The 12,887-nt window shown below is 31.3% G+C and overlaps 1 protein-coding gene across 1 annotated transcript in view; it reads right to left on the bottom strand.

Moving 5' to 3' along the window:
- LOC101891936 (nitric oxide synthase) overlaps positions 1-12,887 on the bottom strand; it is a 143,333-nt gene that overhangs the window by 50,057 nt on the left and 80,389 nt on the right. The gene's annotated exons all lie outside the window — the stretch shown is intronic.

The following is a 12,887-nucleotide window of genomic DNA, read 5'->3' as shown; positions in this document are numbered from 1 at the left end:
TTATGAAAGTTTTAGTGTTGACATCATTCGTTGATCCGGGGTAATAATGTGCGGGATTTTGGGGTTTAATTTGTAAAAATTAGAAACAACTTCCGGGTTTTGAAGAGATTTTATTTTAGTTTTGTAATTAGTTTGGATAAAGGCAAGTAAAAGATAGGTAGGTCGTGACCTCGTATGTATCCCCATCAAAGGCATTAGAAAGGGTGTGGGAGTGAAAGCCACTTACAAAATAGGTTTTGTTACACACATCAATGCCAGTTTACAACCAGAGCTTTAAAGTCAATTTAAGCAAGATACATTCCAACCCGACAATTTTGGCCATTATATAGATTTTAAAAATATTTTTTTAAATACTTTAAGAATTCTTGGACTTTAAAAAAAAAAAAAATTAAAGCCTAAAAGGATTTGTGGACTTTTAAAAATAATTTTTCAAAATGCCAAAAACGATTGGTGGATTTTTCAAAAAAAAAGTGTTTTCAAACTATATTTTTATTTTTTACTCGTGATTTTTTAAAAACATATTTTTAAACGGCAATAAGGATTTGTGAGTTTTTAAAAAATATATTTTAAGGCAATAAGGACTCTTGGATTTTCCAAAGAAAAAAAAACGTTTTAGCCAATAAATTTTAATTTTTTTAGAGACAGTAATATTTTGTTTATAAAAAATTATTTTTTAAGCCAATAAGGATACGTAGATTTCATCGATTTCATAGCTTAAAAAGATTTCTGGAATTTACAAAATTATTTTAAAGCTTAAAAAAGTTCGTGGATTTTTCAAAATATTTTTTCAAAGCATAAAAAGATTCGTGGATTTTTAAAAATATTTTTTTAAGCATAAAAAAAATCGTTTATTTTGTCAAAACATTTTTGAAAGGATTCGTGGATTTTTCAAAATATTTTTTAAAGCATAAAAAAAAATCGTTTATTTTGTCAAAACATTTTTGAAAGGATTCGTGGATTTTTCAAAGTATTTTCTCTAAGCTTAATATTTGAATATATTTTCAAACCTTAAAAAATTCGTGTATTTTTAAAAATATTTTTAAGGCTTAAAAAGAGTCCTAGATTTTTCAAAATATTTTCTCTAATTTTAATATTTGCATATTTTTTCAAAGCTTAAAAAGATTCGCAATATTTTTAAAAGCTTAAAAAGATTCGTAGATTTTTCAAAATAATTGTTCAATACATTTTCTAAAAACCTGAAAAGATTCATGGATTTAAATTTTTTTTCAAAGCCCATAAGGATTCGTGGATTTTTATAAACATTTTTGAAAGCCCATAAGGATTTGTGGATTTTTTAAAATATTTTTTTAAAGCTAAAAATATTTCGTGGATTTTTCAAAGTCCATAAGGATTATTGGATTTTTCAAAACAATTTTGAAAGCCCAAAAGGATTGATGGATTTTTCAAAAATATGTTTTCAAAGGTTAAAAAGTTTCGTGAATTTTTCGAAATATTTTTTCAAATCTTAAAAAGGTTAATGGCCTTTTCAATATACGTTTTAAACGCTTAAAAAGATTCGTAGAATTTTCAAAATATTTATTCAAAGCCCATAAGGATTTGTGGATTTTTCAAAATATTTATTTAAAGCCCATAAGGATTTGTGGATTTTTAAAAATATTTTTCGAAGACCATGAGGATACCTGATTTAAAAAAAATTAATCCTTTAAGGATTTTTTGAATATTAAAGCCTTCGTAGATTTTCAAAAAAATATTTTTTAAAGCCTTGGACCATACCTGGGCGTGTTTTTGGAGTTAATATAAGGACTACTAAAAGTTACTATGATGGGTATAGGATGTTGTTATATTGTTGTTGAGATAAAAAAAACTGCAACCAACTTCAGACTGCATTCATTTCTAAGCTACTTGTCCGACAGCTGTTAAAATTATTCCAGTGACAGCTCATTATATTGTTTACACGCGTACGAAAGCAATTTGGTGAGTATTTTCCAGAAAAAAAGTTATTCGTGATGGAATTCAAGCGTGATAGTGTGATTTCTTTCTATTTAGCTGGAAAACCACAAGTGACTATCGTTAGAGCACTCCTGCATTTAAATGTGAATAAATCTTTGGTGTCTCGTACAATCGCTCGTTACCGTGATACTGGTAGCGTAGCCCGACGTCAAGGAAGTGGAAGTGGACGGAAGAAAACAGCAACATCAGCAGAAATGGTTTGAAAAGTAAAGAAGCGACTTGATCGAAACCCGTGTCACAGTGGCCGAACAATAGCTCGTGAGCTGAACATATCGCAATATTCCATTCGGCAAATATTGAAAAATGAGCTCGGGGTAAAGCCATTGAAATTCCAAAAAGTGCAAAACTTACACCGCAACAGAAAAAAATAGACACAAAAGAGCTAAAGAGTTGCTTCGCTTGGATGAAAGTGGTGAACTGCCGAATTTGGTTTTCTCCGATGAGAAAACATTCGTTGTCCAGTAGATTGTAAACATACATAATGGTCGTGTGATCGGCGCTTGCCAAAGAGGTCAGCTGAAAATGTACACCTTCGGTTGGCCACCAGAACTCAAGCGCCGGCTATGGTGTTGGTGTGTGCCACAATAACAGCCAATGGTCGCTCTCCACTCGTATTAGTCGACTGTGACATCAGAATAAATATCGGAATATTATCGCGAAAATATTCTGGAGGGTGTATTAAAGCCTTGGGCACGCAACCATTTTGGCCGCAGACCTTGGACATTCCAACAGGACTCAGCACCATCACACTCAGCACGCGCCACACAAGAATGGTTACCAAATGAGGTTCCTCGTTTCATTTCAAGCGCACAGTGGCCACCAAAATCTCCGGATACCAATCCGTTGGACTATTGTGTCTGGAGTATTTTGGAAAGCAAGGTTGGCACTAAAAAATACCACAGTGTCGATCACCTCAAGCAAGCACTTCGCCGGCAATGGGCCAAAATACCGCAGAGCAACATTCGGGCAGCGTGTGACGGTTTCATTGGCCGTTTGAAGGCCACGATTCGTGCAAAAAAGTGACCAATTCGAACAAATCTAAACTATTTCTAAAATTTGATGCTTTTCCGAAATTTTTTGCTTTCATTCAATAAAATTAAAAAAAAAATTAAATATTATGGCGTTTGCCTTTGTTACAGTTTTTTTATCTCACCCTGTATACCCTCTTTAGCCATAACGCTGAGTGTACAATTAAACCTTAAAACTATAAAGTTTTCGTGAATTTCTAGAAAAAAAATTCGTAGCCTAAAAGGATTCATGAATTTTGAGAAATATTTTTCAAAAAAAAATTTTTTTAATTTAATTTTTAAAAGCTAATAAAGATTTCGAGTTTTTTAAAAGGAATTGTAGATTTTAAAAATATTAAAAAAAAAATAATGCGATTTTAGAAGAAATATTTTTTTTAGGTCTAAATGGTTGCGATTTAAAAAAATATGTTTAAATCTTTTAAGATTTTTTTTTGGATTTTCATTTTTTTTTTTTTTTTGAAAACCCTAAAAAAAGTAAATTTTTAAAAAATATTTTTAAGTCCAAAATGAATCTGAACTTATTAAAAATATGTTTTAGGCCCTAAAAGGAAGGGACGATAACATGGTTTAATAAACATTTTTTAGTCGTGGAATGTTGAAGACTATCTTTGAGATACTATCAAGACTCAAGAAATTTGCGTTTTTAGAAAAATGTTGAAAGGACTTTTCGGCCAAATATTCGTAGTTTTTAATCGAGGAATTAAGAATATTTTTGTATGATTAGCAGAGCAGTAATAGTGATCTCATAATTTAATTATTTTTTTACAGGTCTCAAAAAAATGTTTGAAAAAATCCGAAATTTTGAAAATATCACATAAGCTTCGATAAAAGGAAATATTTAAAAAATCCGCGGAACTTTATTTACATACTTATTTTATTTTTTTATTTTTTAAGAATATATTATGAATAATTAATTCTCATGAATATTTTAAATGTTTTTTAGATGCTATTATATCAAAGATCATGAATAGACGTATTACAGTGGACTATTTTCGATTATTTTTCCGGAACTGAAAAAAACTTATATTCGTGAATTATTACAAATGTTTTCTCAAGAAAAACAAAAGCCACAATCAAAGACTTTAACTCAATCGCTGCGACGGTTCCATAAGCTACCACTGTCAGTCGCACGTGTTTCCTTGGAAAAAATCAGCAGAGCAACATTTGTAGGCGCGAAATGTTGAATAAAAAATCGAATAGTTATTTCGATGGACCCAACATATTGGAATGATAGAGAATTAAAATTGACGAGAATAGCTCCAAGAGGTCTTGAAAAAATACTTTAAAAATCCTCGTTTATTGGTAGATTCTTAAATAGGGCTACTTAAAAATCCTCGTTTCGTGCTTGGATGGCCCATTAAATATTTTCTTAAAAAATCCTCTTTTACAGGAAGATCCTTCAAAAACACTACTTAAAATCCATGTTCAGAGCTTGGAAGGTTCTTGAACTATATTCTCTAAAATCCCCCGGTTTATAGCTTAAAAGACTATTCTTTAAAAATCCACGTTTATAGCTTGGATAATCCTTGAAAAAATTTTCAACAACAATCCTCCCATTCATATATTGGATGATCCTTGATAAAATATGCTTTAAAATCTAAGTAGACAGCTGCGATGGTCCTTGAAAAAATATTCTTAAAAATTCTCCGATCCTTAAAAATCCCCAATCATTATTATTGGATAAGTCATCAGGCTAAAATTTGGGGGTGTGAAACGTTAAAAAAAAATTGAAAGCATATATCGATTGGAATTTATTTAAAAATATTTTGTGATGAACAATCAGAGTATTAATGTTGGTGACCTTCAACAATAAATGGCGTTACTTATAAAATATTATTAATTACATAGTAAATTTTATTCAAAACTTCTGGTAATCCTGTTAAAATATTTCACCACAATTTAAAAACACGAAACTCCTCCAAAATGTTTTCTGAGGGAAGCCAAAATTTATCTCAGATAATACTTTAAAAATTGAAATATAAGCCTTTCATTTCCGATATTCTTGCGACCATAAACATGTCTTATTAAAATTATATTTTTTTCTTATTTATTTCTTAATTTTTTCTTCCTTATATCTTTGTTTCTTCCTTTTATTATATCATTCCCCATTGAACACTTAAAGAGTGTGTGCAAAACACACAATAAACCTAAATCAAACATTTATGTGTTCCGCTTCTCGCTAAGGCCCAACATATCCATTCATCCATCCATCCATTCAATCGATTCGATTTCGAACATAGTCGAAATCTAAATTTATTTCCACCGCAATCATTTATTTTGTTTTTTTTTTTTTTTTTTTTTTTTTTATAAATTGCCACAGATGGCGAAATCAAATTTATTTACAAGCAAAACAAGCCATTTGTTCGGACATCAATTTACAAAACAATAAATAAATAAGCAAAGCGGCGAAGAAGAGACACGTGGAACATTTATCAAAACGGAAATTTACCTTTTAGAGGGGGGAGGCTTGAGGGTGGAATGGTGTAGTTGGCCAATAAAAACGAATGAATAACACATTGAACTGACCTGACCGGAAGCGAGCAAAGGTAAAACAAATACACACAAATATATCTAAACCTCACACATTTACAGAAGTTATACTAACAATGTCAGTTGCCATTGGGAAAGAAAAGTAGAAAATAATGCTTGAAAAAATATATATAAAAATCATCGGTTATAGGCCTTATTATCCCTAAAAATATATTTCGAAAATCCAAGATCATAATTTTTATTGTCCTTGAAAGAAATTGTTTAAAAAAATTAAGATTTTTAGGCACAATATTGTTGTTAAAAGTTCATAACTTTTACAATCCAAATTACTCTTCGAAAAAATATCCTTGATAAATGGTTTCCAAAATCCACGATTATAGACTCCCATGATTGTAGGCCCCCAGAAAAAAATTAAAAAAACAACAATTGTAGGTCTTAAGTCCATGAAATATACTCATTTAAAAATCTAGGCCTAATTGTCTATGGAAAAATATTTTAGAAATCCTTGGTTATATGCCTTGTAGTCCTTATTGTAGGCCTTAGAGTCCTTACAAAAATATTTTAAAAATCCTTGGTTATAGGCCTTGTAGTCCTTAGAAAAATTATTTTAAAAGTCCACGATTGTAGGCCTTAGGGTCCTTGCAAAAATATTTTAAAAATCCTTGGTTATAGGCCTTGTATTCCTTAAAAAATTATTTAAAAAATCCAAGATAATGCACTTTATAGTCCTAAAAAATATTTTAAAAATCCGCGATTAAAGGCCTTATAGTCCTTAAAAATTAATATTATAAAAATCCCCCATTTTTAGGCTAGTAATTTAAGAAAAATGTCAAAAATGCATTACTTTTAACCCTCGAAAAAATGTTCCTGAAAAACGGTTTTCATCGTAGTTCTTAAAACAAATTTTGAAAATCAATGATTAATGGCAATCCTTGAAAATAATTATTTTTAAAATTCATGATTATAGGCCTTATGTAGCCCTCATATTTTAAAAAGTAGGCTTTTAGTAAAAATCTACCATTATTCAGTGTGAGATAAAAAAACTGCAAAAAGTCAAAAACCATAAATTTTACATTTTATTGAATGAAAGCAAAAAATGTCGGAAATAGCATCAAAATTTAGAATAACGAATATTGCTCTGCGGTATTTCGACTCATTCCCGGCGAAGCGCTTGCTTGAGGCAATCGACACTTCAGACACAATAGTCTAACGGATTGGTATCCGGAGATTTTGGTGGCCATTGTGTGCTGGAAATGAAGCGAGGAACCTCATTTAGTAACCTTTCTTGGGTGGCGCGTGCTGAGTGCAATGGTGCTGAGTTCTGTTTGGAATGTCGAAGGTCTGCGGCATAAATGTTTGCGTGCCCAAGGCTTTTATACAGCCTCCAGAATATTTTCGCGATAATATTCGGTATTTATTCTGATGCCACGGTCGATTAGTACGAGCGCAGAGCGACAATCGGCTGTTATGGCGGCCCACACCATCACCATGACCGTCGCTTGAGTTCTGATGGCCAACCGAAGGTGCACATTTTCAGCTGACCTCTTTGGCAAGTTAACACGATCATTTTGTTTGTTTACAAACTGCTGGACAACGAATGTTTTCTCATCGCAGAAAACCAAATTCGGCAGATCACCACTTTCGGCCAAGCGAAGTAACTCGTTGGCTCTTTTGAGTCTATTTTTTTCTGTTGCGGTGTAATTTTTTTTTTTTTTTTTTTTTTTTTTGGAATTTCAATGGCTTTACCCCGAGCTCATTTTTCAATATTTGCCGAATAGAATGTATGGTCGTATCGCAAAGTGACTTGTTAGAATTCCTAAAAAGCTTGTTCTTATCGCAAAGAGACTTGTTAAAAAGTATGGTCGTATCGCAAAGTGTCTTGTCAAAAGTATGGTCGTACCGCAAAGTGTCTTGTTCAAAAGTATGGTCGTACCGCAAAGTGTCTTTTTAAAAAGCATGGTCGTATCGCAAAGTGTCTCGTCAACAAGTATGGTCGTATCGCAAAGTGTCTTGTCAAAAAGTATGGTCGTATCGCAAAGTGTCTTGTCAAAAAGTATGGTCGTATCGCAAAGTGTCTTGTCAAAAGTATGGTCGTACCGCAAAGTGCCTGGTCTAAAGCATGGTCGTACCGCAAAGTGTCTTGTTAAAAAGTATGGTCGTATCGCAAAGTGTCTTGTCAAAAAGTATGGTCGTATCGCAAAGTGTCTTGTTAAAAAGTGTGTCTTGTTAAAAAGTGTGTCTTGTTAAAAAGTATGGTCGTATCGCAAAGTGTCTTGTTAAAAAGTATGGTCGTATCGCAAAATGTCTTGTCAAAAAGTATGGTCGTATAGCAAAGTGTCTTGTCAAAAAGTATGGTCGTATCGCAAAGTGTCTTGTTAAAAAGTATGGTCGTATCGCAAAGTGTCTTGTCAAAAAGTATGGTCGCATCGCAAAGTGTCTTGTCAAAAAGTATGGTCTTGTTAAAAAGTATGGTCGTATCGCAAAGTTTCTTGTTAAAAAGTATGGTCGTATCGCAAAGTGTCTTGTCAAAAAGTATGGTCGTATAGCAAAGTGTCTTGTAAAAAAGTATGGTCGTATCGCAAAGTTTCTTGTTAAAAAGTATGGTCGTATCGCAAAGTGTCTTGTCAAAAAGTATGGTCGTATAGCAAAGTGTCTTGTAAAAAAGTATGGTCGTACCGCAAAGTGTCTTGTTAAAAAGTATGGTCGTATCGCAAAGTGTCTTGTCAACAAGTATGGTCGTATCGCAAAGTGTCTTGTTAAAAAGTATGGTCGTATCGCAGTGTCTTGTCAACAAGTATGGTCGTATCGCAGTGTCTTGTCAAAAAGTATGGTCGTATAGCAAAGTGTCTTGTCAAAAAGTATGGTCGTATCGCAGTGTCTTGTCAACAAGTATGGTCGTATCGCAAAGTGTCTTGTTAAAAAGTATGGTCGTATCGCAGTGTCTTGTCAAAAAGTATGGTCGTACCGCAAAGTGTCTTGTTAAAAAGTATGGTCGTACCGCAAAGTGTCTTGTTAAAATGTATGGTCGTATCGCAAAGTGTCTTGTTAAAAAGTATGGTCGTACCGCAAAGTGTCTTGTTAAAAAGTATGGTCGTATCGCAAAGTGTCTTGTTAAAATGTATGGTCGTACCACAAAGTGTCTTGTCAAAAAGTATGGTCGTACCGCAAAGTGTCTTGTCGTAAAGTATGGTCGTATCGCAAAGTGTCTTGTCAAAAAGTATGGTCGTACCGCAAAGTGTCTTGTGAAAAAGTATGGTCATATCGCAAAGTGTCTTGTCAAAAAGTATGGTCGTACCGCAAAGTGTCTTGTCAAAAAGTATGGTCGTACCGCAAAGTGTCTTGTCAAAAAGTATGGTCGTACCGCAAAGTGTCTTGTCAAAAAGTATGGTCGTACCGCAAAGTGTATTGTTAAAAAGTATGGTCGTATCGCAAAGTGTCTTGTCAAAAAGTATGGTCGTACCGCAAAGTGTCTTGTCAAAAAGTATGGTCGCATCGCAAAGTGTCTTGTTAAAAAGTATGGTCGTACCGCAAAATGTCTTGTTAAGAAGTATGGTCGTTTGGGCATAAAGAATGTCCTTAAAAAACTGTTTGATATCCACAATTTTTTAAAAATCCACAATAAATTAAAAAAAAAATTAACAATTATAAGCCATTAATCCTTGGCCTAGTTGTGTTCGAAAAAATATTATCCATGGTTATAGGCCATGAAAAAAACTATTTTTAAAATCCACGATTATGGGTGTTATTGTCCTTTTTTGGAAAAAATCTTGATTTTGACTTATAGTCCGCCAAAAAAAATTATTTGGAAAATCCAATACAAGTGGAAGCCCAAGCGAAAATACTTATACTGTCCTTGCCAAAATTATTGTAAAAATCCGCGATTATTGTCTCATATGCTTCATATTTACAAACAACTCTGGAAAATCCACTATTACTTCCGCAAATATCCTTGAACACCATTTTGACACTCAGTCATCCTCTTTCTACATTCTCTGGCTTCAATTATTGTTTTTATGTTCCAAGCACTAACAATCGTCCACAACAACAACAGCCAGAACAACATTACAGGCATAAAGAGCCATCTCATAAACCGAATGTCAAATAGAACATGTTTACACATAAATTACCAACGAAATTACTACTCACATTCATGAACATACGATTTACACCATTCTACAAATCAAGCACATCGCACAAAGTAGGATGCACGGAAATACACAAGCCCACTCGGAAAACACCACATATACATGGCCCCTTAGGGGCAATTGGCATCAGAGCACAATTGATGCCATAAAGCCATAACAATAGGAACTTAAAATATTGGAATGATAAATATTGAAAATTGAGGAAAATATATCTAGTAGATGGTCCTTGAAAAAATATTATTTAAAAATCCCCATTTATTGTTCTAAAGGTCCTTGAAAAATATTCTTTAAAAATCCCCATTTATTGTTCTAAAGGTCCTTGAAAAAATATTTTTTAAAAATCCCCATTTATTGGTCTAAAGGTCCTTGAAAAAATATTCTTTAAAAATCCACGTTTATTGGTCCTTGAAAAAATATTCTTTAAAAATCCACGTTTATTGGTCCTTGAAAAAATATTCTTTAAAAATCCACGTTTATTGGTCCTTGAAAAAATATTCTTTAAAATCCACGTTTATTGGTCCTTGAAAAAATATTCTTTAAAAATCCACGTTTATTGGTCCTTGAAAAAAATATTCTTTAAAAATCCACGTTTATTGGTCCTTGAAAAAATATTCTTTAAAAATCCACGTTTATTGGTCCTTGAAAAAATATTCTTTAAAAATCCACGTTTATTGGTCCTTGAAAAATATTCTTTAAAAATCCACGTTATTGCTCAGGAGGTCCTTGAAAAAATATTCTTTAAAAATCCACGTTTATTGGTCCTTGAAAAAATATTCTTTAAAAATCCACGTTTATTGGTCCTTGAAAAAATATTCTTTAAAAATCCACGTTTATTGCTCAGGAGGTCCTTGAAAAATATTCTTTAAAAATCCACGTTTATTGGTCCTTGAAAAAATATTCTTAAAAATCCACGTTTATTGGTCCCTTGAAAAAATATTCTTTAAAAATCCACGTTATTGGTCCTTGAAAAATATTCTTTAAAAATCCACGTTTATTGGTCCTTGAAAAATATTCTTTAAAAATCCACGTTTATTGGTCCTTGAAAAAATATTCTTTAAAAATCCACGTTTATTGGTCCTTGAAAAAATATTCTTTAAAAATCCACGTTTATTGGTCCTTGAAAAAATATTCTTTAAAAATCCACGTTTATTGGTCCTTGAAAAAATATTCTTTAAAAATCCACGTTTATTGGTCCTTGAAAAAATATTCTTTAAAATCCACGTTTATTGGTCCTTGAAAAATATTCTTTAAAAATCCACGTTTATTGGTCCTTGAAAAATATTCTTTAAAAATCCACGTTTATTGGTCCTTGAAAAATATTCTTTAAAAATCCACGTTTATTGGTCCTTGAAAAAATATTCTTTAAAAATCCACGTTTATTGGTCCTTGAAAAAATATTCTTTAAAAATCCACGTTTATTGGTCCTTGAAAAATATTCTTTAAAAATCCACGTTTATTGGTCCTTGAAAAAATATTCTTTAAAAATCCACGTTTATTGGTCCTTGAAAAAATATTCTTTAAAAATCCACGTTTATTGGTCTTGAAAAAATATTCTTTAAAAATCCACGTTTATTGGTCCTTGAAAAATATTCTTTAAAAATCCACGTTTATTGGTCCTTGAAAAAATATTCTTTAAAAATCCACGTTTATTGGTCCTTGAAAAAATATTCTTTAAAAATCCACGTTTATTGGTCCTTGAAAAAATATTCTTTAAAAATCCACGTTTATTGGTCCTTGAAAAAATATTCTTTAAAAATCCACGTTTATTGGTCCTTGAAAAAATATTCTTTAAAAATCCACGTTTATTGGTCCTTGAAAAAATATTCTTTAAAAATCCACGTTTATTGGTCCTTGAAAAAATATTCTTTAAAAATCCACGTTTATTGGTCCTTGAAAAAATATTCTTTAAAAATCCACGTTTATTGGTCCTTGAAAAAATATTCTTTAAAAATCCACGTTTATTGGTCCTTGAAAAAATATTCTTTAAAAATCCACGTTATTGGTCCTTGAAAAAATATTCTTTAAAAATCCACGTTTATTGGTCCTTGAAAAAATATTCTTTAAAAATCCACGTTTATTGGTCCTTGAAAAAATATTCTTTAAAAATCCACGTTTATTGGTCCTTGAAAAAATATTCTTTAAAAATCCACGTTTATTGGTCCTGAAAAATATTCTTTAAAAATCCACGTTTATTGGTCCTTGAAAAAATATTCTTTAAAAATCCACGTTTATTGGTCCTTGAAAAAATATTCTTTAAAAATCCACGTTTATTGGTCCTTGAAAAAATATTCTTTAAAAATCCACGTTTATTGGTCCTTGAAAAATATTCTTTAAAAATCCACGTTTATTGGTCCTTGAAAAAATATTCTTTAAAAATCCACGTTTATTGGTCCTTGAAAAAATATTCTTTAAAAATCCACGTTTATTGGTCCTTGAAAAAATATTCTTTAAAAATCCACGTTTATTGGTCCTTGAAAAAATATTCTTTAAAAATCCACGTTTATTGGTCCTTGAAAAAATATTCTTTAAAAATCCACGTTTATTGGTCCTTGAAAAAATATTCTTTAAAATCCACGTTTATTGGTCCTTGAAAAAATATTCTTTAAAAATCCACGTTTATTGGTCCTTGAAAAAATATTCTTTAAAAATCCACGTTTATTGGTCCTTGAAAAAATATTCTTTAAAAATCCACGTTTATTGGTCCTTGAAAAAATATTCTTTAAAAATCCACGTTTATTGGTCCCTTGAAAAAATATTCTTTAAAAATCCACGTTTATGGTCCTTGAAAAAATATTCTTTAAAAATCCACGTTTATTGGTCCTTGAAAAAATATTCTTAAAAATCCACGTTTATTGGTCCTTGAAAAAATATTCTTTAAAAATCCACGTTATTGGTCCTTGAAAAAATATTCTTTAAAAATCCACGTTTATTGGTCCTTGAAAAAATATTCTTTAAAAATCCACGTTTATTGGTCTTGAAAAAATATTCTTTAAAAAATCCACGTTATTGTCCTTGAAAAAATATTCTTTAAAAATCCACGTTTATTGCTCAGGAGGTCCTTGAAAAATATTCTTTAAAAATCCACGTTTATTGCTCAGGAGGTCCTTGAAAAAATATTCTTTAAAAATCCACGTTTATTGCTCAGGAGGTCCTTGAAAAAATATTCTTTAAAAATCCACGTTTATTGGTCCTTGAAAAAATATTCTTTAAAAATCCACGTTTATTGCTCAGGAGGTCCTTGAAAAAATATTCT

Source organism: Musca domestica, unplaced genomic scaffold (genome assembly GCF_030504385.1).
Source record: "Musca domestica strain aabys unplaced genomic scaffold, Musca_domestica.polishedcontigs.V.1.1 34, whole genome shotgun sequence".
In the NCBI taxonomy this organism is placed as follows: domain Eukaryota; kingdom Metazoa; phylum Arthropoda; class Insecta; order Diptera; family Muscidae; genus Musca; species Musca domestica.
This window is presented reverse-complemented; position numbering and strand designations above follow the sequence as displayed.